Raw genomic sequence first — 11,649 nt, forward strand, 5'->3', positions numbered from 1 at the left:
GTTAGTATTTTACATTAATTATTACATAAACTACTTTTACACAAAACTAAATGATTAAATTTTCTACTTATATTAAAAATAATCTGGAGTAAATTATAGCAGAAAAAAAAATATTGGCAAATTAAAAAAAAAAAATAGTCTAAATGCTATAATCATAGAAAAAGTAAAAAATAAATAATTGCTGAAAAAATGTAAGAATAATTTTTTAAAAATTAATAAATTATCGAAAATATCAATAAAATTTGTATTAATAAAAGAAAAAAAATAATGAAAAAAAATCTTATAGTTATCTGAGAGGAAACAAAATAGATTTCAAGTTTAAAAATCGTTACTATATATATTCTAAACACACTGGTTCTAGTTAAAAGTTGAGAATTAAATATTTCCATTTCAAATCTTATTATGTTTAACCTATATGTCTATTATTCGGAGGCCAGTTAAACAAATAAAAATAATTCACTAATAATATTTGAAATTTATAGTCAAACAATTATATAACTATGTTAAAGAACATAAATATTTATAGCTAAAAGTTTCCTCACCTATGATTAAAATATATCGTCTTGAAATTCATTAAAAATCCATCATATGTATTTCATTTTAAATCGAACCCACCATTGAGAAAACTAAAAATAAAAGTCATTGCTTTAAAAATTAAAAATAAATAGACATTAGTGAATTCTTTTTGCTGAGTTCCATTTGGCTGAGAGGAGGAACAGTTATTAATATATCAAGATCATGAGTACAAGGAAGAGATCATCAACAAAGCTTTTGTCTAACACTTCTTAGCGGTTAGTATTATATATATAAAATGGTGTACAGCTTGAAAAATATTAAAATATATCAACGATAGAATGAATTAAGTAGCACATCAACTGCATTTACAGTTTTCACTCTGCTTGCAAATTTAAGAATGGAGCTAATTTCTTATTTTATTATAAGTCAATTGGATGGTACTCAATTTTTAATTAGTGACGTCAAATATTCGGCAAGATTTTTGTGTATTACAACAAATTTTTTCAAAACAATACAAAATTTGCAAAAATTTTAATTTGCCTTTTTTCTGGAAATGTATGAATTAAAGTTACACTACTCTTTAACCTGTCGATATTCATTGGAGAAACGTTCTGTAGAAATTCATATAACAGAAAAAACGGTATACTGAGTCTAATAAATTAAATAAACAAATTAATGGGTTTATAATTTATACAACTCTACTTTGGACTCTAAAAGAATGTGTCCACTTTTTTATTTTCGCTATCTTACATATGAAATATATACTGAGGTGAAGTAATGTGTAAAATTTCGAATTCGATGAAAATAAACGTTTTGAGGTCCCCTGAGTCTAAATAAAGTATTCCAAATAGTTTGTGTGCGAACAGCCCAGCACCAAAAAGAAAATTCGTACAATACTGAAATTATATATATTAAGGCTGATATATCCCTGGGATGTTACAGAATATTTTCGATAAAATCTACTACCCTAAAATAGGACTTCAAAAATCACTTTTTACATTTTTCCGATTTTATGAAAAAGAGGACCAGTGATTTCTGTTAAACTCGGTATATCAATATAAAATGAGTTATCCTTAATATTAGCTTGGCTTTTCCTCACTGAAATAGTTTAACTGTGCTTGAAGTCAAATTTTTAAGTAATCTTTCCATAAAATTAAAGGTACTTAAATTTATTTTTTTCATAATTAATTACGATTTTGCATAGTTAAAAGTAATAAAAATGTGCGAATATGAACTATGAAAGAATTTCATAATTAACTAACTTAGAAAAACTGAGAAATAGATACAACAGTTTAGAGACTGGAAAATCGGAGATAGCCGAGCGTGCCCGATTCCAATCTTAGCAGGAACAACGTTTATATTAGTTATACGCAACCTCGAGAAATGAAAAATAAGAATTTTCATATCAATAGGAAAATATTAAAAATTTATATTGGAAGAAGATAGTCTGGGTGGCGGTCAATAAAGCTTTCAAAATAGTAACAAAACACTATTTATTGTTAACTAACGTTTCGCCGCAGTTTACAGGGCTTCGTCATGGCTGATAAAAATGACGTTCTGCTGCCAACTGACGGCAACAATTTATAAGTTGAAATTTACACTTTTCAAGGTGGTAAGTAAATGCGCGCAGATGTTTTTTTTCTTTATTATTAATTAAAATTAAAATTTGCTGTGCCTGTTAAAATTATTTAATTGAACCAATATTTGGCAAATATTAATATAATTGGCGATAAAACAATGAGTGATAAAGCCTTTATCAGATCTAACCATTAGGTGCCACTCAGCAGTAGATCCCAGATAAGGTATCGACAGCCGACACGAGTGTTAGTACTTATTTTCGAGTGTTTTTCCTGTCAACTCTTCGGTAATTTATTTTATCAATCCCTAATGGAAGCTTGGCAAATAGGTCCTATTGAGAAAAAAAAAACTAAACATTCAATTTTTTTTTTTTTAGGTCTATTTACAAAAAGTGGATAATAATTGTATTTAATTGTCTTTACAAAAAAAAAATTAACTGAAGATACTAAAATAGGTATTATTTATTTAGATGGGTTTATCTACACTATAGAGCAAAAATGTAGAATCATGCATTATTCAAATATTCAAATAATAATTATTGTAATTAGGGATCAAATTACAGCACAGTATTGGTTTTATTTTCAACAATTTAAATAAAACTAATTATATTATCTTAATAAATTAAATTAGTATAATAATTATCACAGAATTAAATAATCTTTAATATTAATTAAAAAGATAAAGAAAAGTATAAAAGACATTTAAACACCCATTAAAGTCATAAATAAAAACTTTTTACATGAATTTTTATTCAAATTAAATGACATAATTTAACGTTTTGGCTCTTTTGTCAGTGTCAAATGAGAAGGAGATGATCGAGAATTCATTCAAGGAATATTAAAATAGTTTTAAATATTAATCAATTTCCAACATCTCGATACATGCAGAACTCCATCTGTTATCTGCTCTTACACAGACAACAAAAGAATTGGAATTGATTATCTTAGGTTGATTATCTTAGGTGTGGAAAGCTGGACAATCAATAAATAGTTCAACACTAGTTTTGTTTTCCTTTACTGCAGCCTTGACCATCTCCGTCTAATTCACTTATTAATATTTTAAGTGTAATAACCAATATATAATAATAAAAAAAGAACACAAAATATAATAAAAACTTTCCTCTTTCAATGCTGGGAAGATTTGTTCAGTCAATGTTCCATAAAAATAGTTTTACGATATTCAAAAGGAGAAAAAAAAAATGCTTCACCAGTAAATTAGACTTATGGATAATGTTAAAACATAAAAAAATTAAAAATAACGTATTTCAATTTAATTTGAGAAATATATTATATAGACTATGGTAATAGCTTTTTATTTTTAGTGTGTAAATGGCTGAAGGACCGAAGCGTAACATATATCATTAGGGTTCAATAAACACTTGTCAAAACTATTTTATTAAAAAATTAATTGTGGATTTTTATTTATAGATAATTTTATTAATAACTAAGAATTTAGACTTACTATTATTTAAATAAAATTAACAACAGAAAATGTTCAAAAGAAAATTACTTGAGTCTATTTATATATCAGAGAACATCAACTATACAGTTAATTTTAAAACAGACACGTAAGAAATTTGAACCAGCACAATGCTGATATTTTAAGAATGATTTGATATGAATTTTAAGGATAAAAAAATAAAAATTTAGACCAAGGTACATTTTAAAATAAATCAATTATAAGCCTGACCTGAGTTTATGAAAGGTTAAAAATAGTTTTTTGATAAGAAAGTAATAGTGTTTAGTTGATCTATAGTTGAAGTTAAAAATTTTAAAAATTAATGAAATTGTGATAAAATAGGTAACTAGACATAAGCTATGACATGCTTATTAATAAATTAATATAATACCCTATTAATTTATTGTTTCATAGACCGATATTAATGACCTAAACAGAATAACCAGCAATTTTTTAAAAAAATATTTGGATGTTAAATTTATATTTAAGGTATGCTAAATTATTAATATTAATTGCTAAAAACTAATGTATAATAAAAGCTGTTAAATGTTAGATTGTCCTTGAGAATGGCCGTTGGACTGTTAAAGAAATAATAAAGGTGTTGAGACTTAACCTGCATACCAATTAACTTATTTAAACAATAAAAGAGAGGTTTATGATAAATTAAATATTTTTTAAAAGGTTGTAATCTACTTATTTAAATTTTGATCAATTAAAAAATAATGATTATTATTGAGTTTTATTATTTTTAGCATGGTTAGTAATAACTATATATCCTGCATATTTAGTCACCATTTATGTCTTATGATTCAGAGGATTCACTAGTTTTTTTTTTTTTTAAATTATGTTAGTACATTTCTTTTAAAAAAAGTAAACACAGTTGAGAATTCGTTCCTGAAAAAAATGAACTCATAAGAACTCGTTATTTTCCAATAAAAATATCAGAAAAAGACGATATTTCCATACAAAAACAGGAGTATCAGATTTTCCATATTCCGCTTCGTGCATAAAACATCAGGGATAAGAAAAGTATCCCAGCGCTCTGGGGATGATTGTTCACCCTTCTGTAAACACCGCAGCATTTTTCCATTTGCCTGACGTATCGTCTTCAATAAATCCCTTCTTTTAAATGTACCATTTTAAATTTTAAATTAAATCACCGGAATTCAATCATTGGCACGTTTTCATACAATTCTTTATTTATTTTTTTTTTCAACTTGGAAGTTTTAATTAATGATTTTGAAAGATAACAGAATATTGTTTGGTTTCTAAGCGCAATTAGAAATATATTAATTTTGACGCATTAAAAATGGATTATGTAACCACAAAATATTTATTAGTATTTGCGAAGGTTGTTAATCAATTATTATTGGCAACAGTATTAAATAATTGAATTTAAAGTTGATTTTTCTAGAAGGGGACATAAGAGATATCCTGAAAATTTCTGGCGCCCAATTTATTATTTACTATCTAAAACTGATTTTTTTTTCTTTTGGCTGAAAAATATTTATTTTTTGTCGAAAATGTGTATCCGTTAAATTCGTAGATAGCAAAAGGTTCTGTACCTGTCCAAGCAAAATATTCCCAAATACCCAATAACAAAACAAGTTCTTCTAGCTAAGTTAGAATACTTCTATATAGTAAAGAATTATGGTGTTCATTATTAGAATAGATATGTTAAAGGAATAGTCGTAATGAAAACTGGTTTCAATTTTCACAATTTTCTTGATGTTCTTCTCTACTCCCTGAATCACCTACTAACCTTTCGATTCAGTCAATCTGGAGCGTTCAGCGAATAGAACGTCACACACGGAAGTTATTTACTTAACACTTTTGAGCGTGTCCATTTTTGTTCCTTTGATTTATTTCTTTAAAAAATATTAATCATATTTAAAGGACCAAAGATCGAATCAGAGAAAGTAAATAAATGCTACATGGAGTGTTTATATTTATCATGTAATCAAATATTTTCATGTTGCCTCAGTCAATGTTTGAGCGGCAAAGGAACTGTCATTTTTTATTTTCATTTTTTAGTGGGAATTATTTAAATAAATTTGGAAAATTTCTAAACATAAATCTTATATTTAAAAAAATATTTTTCTCAATTTCGCATTTCGCACAATTCAGTTTAAGTGCATTAACATCACGGAAGCTTTCGTGAAAATATAACTGAATTAAAAAGTAGGAAACCTTTGAGCTAAATTAAAAATATATTTTTAAAATATACTTCATGTTAGAAATTCATTATCTGCATTATGAATTTGGTTGGATTGATTTTTTTTGTTCAAATATGTTGTAACCGGTTAGCTAATGTTTACACTAGTTTCCTAAAAGTTTGTAAGCCTTGCATAAACAGTTTAGATAATATAACTGACGTAGTCGAACTAAAAATAATATAGAGAGATATATGTGTTTATCGAACATAAAGATATGATGTGATATTACAAAAAAAAATTAAACAAAAGATAAAAATATTTACTGTTTGCGGAAGAGACAAATCAACGCGATGTCAATGTTGTAATACAGACTGAAAGCACTGCACTCAGACTTTTGAGTCCAACCAACACAAATCAAAACTGAAACACCAGACTGAAACAATAAACCACCTTATCACTGCCTAATCTGTGAACTAACTCACTGATACCTCCCCACCATTGGCTTACTTCTTCGGGACAATTAAGAACAATTAACGTTTGAGGGCCTCGGCAATCACGGTACCTAATTGCGTTCGATGTGGCAATCTAGACACCTATGATATAATGTGGTAATGTCATACTTTAGTAAAGATAATACCACAGTAAGGTTGGAATTTAGGTTTTAATAATCTGCATACTTTAGTGAGAATTTTCTTGGTGTCTACCAGAATCAATAGTGTTATTGAAATTTCCAACATTGTCAAAAGAAATTTAGTTAAAACCTTTGTGCTCATATGATTGAAGCACTTACGGTACCGTATTTATGAAATACATAAAGTAGATTATCGTACAACGGGACGATATTATTCTAAGCTCTTTGTCGTAAAAATCAAACTACTTAACTAAAGATTTTATTTATAAAAATCAGGGGTCTTTAAATTAAAAAAAAATCAAGTAATCGATATAGTCCACTATGATTTATTTTGTTGTCATGTGTAAACTAATAAATTATCCAGATATAACAATACTGTGTACTATACACACCGGACTGAGTGCTTCTGAATCACACTTAGAAGAAGAAAAGTGTTCTTAAAAAAAGATAGAGGGGGAAGAAATGTTTCTGTTGAGAGAGGTCATAGGTCTGTCTTATAGCCATGAAGAAAAGCTAATGACTGTCTGTCCCGCACATTCATGAAATGAAAAATAACATTTCTTTTTTTTTAATGCTACAAGGTATTTCACGACCCAGAAAAACAATTGATTTATAAATAATGAGTCCATCTCTTTCAGGAAAATGAGAACAGAAGTAAGACATACTTCACGTAAGGTTACTTAGTTAAGAGGCTAGATGAACGATCTCCAAAGAGGTTGAAATTGTAATTTATGGTAAATCACAAAAACTTTTTTACGACTTTTGGTAATTAGCAGACTAACTGTGCGGGAAGAATATACACAACCAAAGAATAAAAAATTTTGAGAATTCATTTTTATGCAAAGAATCATGATTAAAGCATTTAGCAATTGAGCCATCATCATCTTATCAGTCATTTAGAGGACACTCAAATCATGATTCTCACAGGCAGGTGAGAACAAATTGTACTCTAATACGAGTACAATTTGTTCCTTAGGTTTTTAGTGATTTTCGCTCTACAGGTTGCGTACAGGAAAAAAAGCTCCCAAAAACAATTCGTATGGAAATTTGTTTTATTTGCGAAATTCATGAGAAATGTACTCCATACCACTGAAAATTCCACAAGAAATGGAATAGGTGGAGAAAGATTTTTTAAATAACAACTTTATTAAATAATACACAATTAAATGTTAGTTATATATTATATGGATATCCAATAACACTTCTAGAGCAGCAAATATCGAGGCTATCTTCTTTTCAGATGCTTAGGAGGATTATTAGGTAATGAAGGAGAAGTTAGGTTATAACCAAGTGGATTCATACGGGTAGGGAGTTTATAATAAGAGGATTGCTATCTGGCTGGGCCTAACCAAATCACACCCAATGGAACATTGAGGTCCTGATAGATAACTTGATTTGTGACAAATTAATGATTTTGGATTCTAAGGATTGGATAAGAGAGGAATTGATGGTTTAGAGGAGCCCCAAACCTCAACTCCGTAAGTTCAAGTAGGCCTTAATATAGTCATATAAATGAGTCTTTTGTAATTAGCTGGAAGTTTAGACCATTTAGTAGGTGTTGTAATAGTCTGAATCGAGAATCAGTCTTGTATGAGGATTCCAAGTTAGTTATGTTTCCAACAGTATACCGAGGACGGTCTACTCTAGAACTGTTCAACAAGATTAAGTGGAGTATTATTAAAGAATACAATAGGTCAGGAAATCATCCCTCCAAAGATAGATTAATTTTTTTACTGCAGTCTTTGCCCTAAACTAAGTAGAATTTATAAATACATATAATTCCATACTTATTTTCAGTGATTAAAACCGTTTTTGAGCCCACTTCTACTTATACTGATATATGATAAAAACTAAAGTAAAAATTTGCATATATTTTTTTTTTCAACAAGAAATACTGATGACAATACCTGTCATCATTTTTTTATCTCTTAAATTTTGGATTGTATTTAGTTAAAATTAAATTTAGTTGGAATTTTACTCATTCTATGAAATTGGCATATACAATCCGAATTAAATACGGGGCATAGCTAGTATTGAAAAAATTAAATTTTGTGTTATACTTAATAACAGTAAATAGACTAGTTACAAGAGATTTAAACTTATCATGGTGATCACACTGCAGAGGTACATCGGAATGCAGTTACGGTGAAACCTAGGGTCTGCAATTAGTGAATGTAATCTATTTAGCGCCGAGGCAGAGATACTGCCATCTGCCACTGACTGGAATTATATGGACCTCTGGCCTATCGCTGGATAACGTGGATTCATCTGTTTTCATCCCCACAAGTCCATCCGAAAAGGCATTATGAAAATAAAACATGAAAATTAATTCTTAAAGAAAAAACTTGAAAATATCTTATTAAATTATGTAATTTATTTTAAAATATGCTTTGTATGTTATTTTAGTACAGTATAGAAGAGGGAAATAGCGCTTTTATCAGTTTTCAGATAGCAGCGGCTAGAATGCGTTTAGAGGTTAACGAATCAATAACTAAATACATGCATGTATGCCCACAACTAAATGTTTTTTTGTTTTTTTTTATTTATTTATTTATTGTAATTTACAACTGTACAAAATAATACAATAGGTAAATATGTTGTATGTTTCATATACACTTGAAAATCTTGGGAAGGAACCACCCATTGGTGATACTTCAAACATTAATTTAAACTAGAATGTCCCGTGGCCATCTTCTTTTCAGACCCCTCGGAGGATTATCAGGGATTGTTAAGAATGAAAGATTAAGAATTAATGGGTTAGAATGGTTAAGGAGTTTGGAATAAAAAGACGCATATCTGTTTTGGGTCAAATCTGCAACGAATGGGATGTTAAGGTCTTTATGAATGAGTTTATTTGTGACGTAATAAGGAGCATCAAGGATTTTACGTAGGATTTTGGATACAACTAAATGTGAACGAACCACCGCATTTTATAACTGGAGGATTTTCATTTGAAATGGTGAAGGAGTTCAGCTACCTTGAATCGCAAGTGAACGCGGATAATGACATTCAAGCAGAAATACATCGCAGAATTATGTCCGGAAATAAATGCTATTAAGCATTTCAATAGCACAGCTATTTCCCAGAACACAAATATACAGCTGTATAAGATCCTGGTGACACCAGTTCTCACTTATGCCTCCGAATGCTGGACATTACACATTTCACAGAAGGCCCTTCTACTAAGATTTGAAAGGAGAATGTTGAGGAGAATTTATGGCCCAGTTTGCATACGCGGGGGGGGGGGGAGGGTTATGTAGAGGTGACCACCAACCTATTCTAACGATGGTGGGGGATGAAAGTCCACATCCCAGGCAGAATTCGAACCAGTGCCACCCGCAATTCTCAGGTTGCTAAGACCTGCGCCTTAACCACTTGAACTACGGAGGGTCCTAGTTAGGTCTAAAAGAGACCTATTGCCATAGCAAAATTAAATAAATAAGTTATTGAGACTTCTTGGTTTAAGACCTCCCCTCCTCTAGGAGTTCTCCTTTCTCCGAGAGGGTACTCCATACCTGAGTTGGACAAAATTGTAATTAAAATTACAAGTTTTAACTACATTAGTTGAAATGTAGTTACAACTACAACTGCTAATGTCATTAGTTATTGATAAAGGGGAATTACATTTTTCAATTAAAGTAATTGGAATTGCAATTTCATAACTACAGTTAGTAGTTCCAAAAACAACTTAAGTTAGTAGTTGTAACTGCAGTTACTTGCATAGTTACTTTTAAAAACTAGGTAAAACAGTGATGGAAGTATTTAAGGCTGTTAAGAAATAAAATAAAAATATTTAAAATTGTATTGTATTACATATACGTTATGGACGTGACGGCCGTGCGAGTTGGAGCGCAGGTCCCAGTGCGCTCGGTTCGGAACGTTGTGGGTTCGATTCCCACCTGGGGCAGTTAACATTAATTTTTCGGCGGTCTCGAGGAATGAATCTTGACACTCCCACCTTGGTTAGTACGCGGCGGCAACATAGGTAGCCGTCAGGGGTTGGCAAATACCAGTATCAGTACCAGTTCATATACATTATTATATACATTTTGTAATGTATAATGTTACGTTGGTAATCATCATTCGTATCAGCTCTAACGAAGCCCTGCAAAGTGGGGCAAAACGTTAGTTAACAATCAATAGTCTTTTGTTACTGTTTTGAAACCTTTATTGACCGCCATCCGGACTAACTTCCTCCAATGTACTTCATACGGTAAACTATCTTCTTCCAATATATACATTTTATTGTAAATTACGCGTAAAATTAAATAATTTTAATGCAAATAAATGAAAACTAACGAAAGAAACAAAAAATAAGTAAAACAACAAAATTATATGTAAATTTCTCTTTATTTTTTTCGGAATTGAATGAAATATGGTTAGTAAGTATGTGGTTATAGTTATTGCTCAATAACAGTTACAATTACAACTACTAATTGTAATTATTTTTATAAGTATTTCTAGTTTAAACTAGTAGTTGGATTTATGAATACCCACTACAATTATTGTGATTGCAAAACCAAAAAAATATACTACAGTTATCAACTACATTTTTGTAACTGTAGTTGCAATTAGTTAATTAGGAAATTATTTAATTACTGCCCAACTCTCCTCCGTATCAATCAAACTCTTCTTAACCAATGAGGCACCTTATTATTTTTGTCGCACTTGGCCCAACGAGCAACATATTCGCCACTGAAGAAATAATAAACAGAAAACTAATAGAAATATGAGTTTAATTTTTTTTTAAATATTTTAATCCAGTGTAATACATTGTAAAACATACCTGCTACCAAATCTCATATAAGGAAATATCAAGGAATGTAAAAAAGAAAAGACTACTAAGTCCACATCCTGACAACTTTGTTGTGCAGAAAATTTAAACAAGAAACATTTTGTCATCAGAAGACGGTTATCAAAATATTGCAAAATAATTTCACGAATCAAATTATTACAATTAGGTTAAAATATATAATCTATTATTTCCAATTGAGATCCTACTTTGTCTATCATATTATTTAAAATTTAAATATAAGAATATGGTCAGGGTTGCGGTCCAAAAAGAACAAATAGTTTTTAACCATTTAATGTAACCAACCAACCAGTACCAAATAACCAGTACTTCATCATGGTTGTTTAAAGCGATAGGTTAAATAGATATTGACAATCAATGATTATCATGTTGATCAATGCCCTGCAAAGTGGGGAAAAACGTCGGACATTAAATAGTTAAAAACTATTAGTTCTTTTTTGACCGCAAGCCTGACCATCTTCTTATATTTAAGTTGTACGCTCAAATATATATATATA

The sequence above is a fragment of the Halyomorpha halys genome, unplaced genomic scaffold, assembly GCF_000696795.3.
Source record: "Halyomorpha halys isolate HHAL.00 unplaced genomic scaffold, Hhal_1.1 Scaffold352.1, whole genome shotgun sequence".
NCBI lineage: Eukaryota > Metazoa > Arthropoda > Insecta > Hemiptera > Pentatomidae > Halyomorpha > Halyomorpha halys.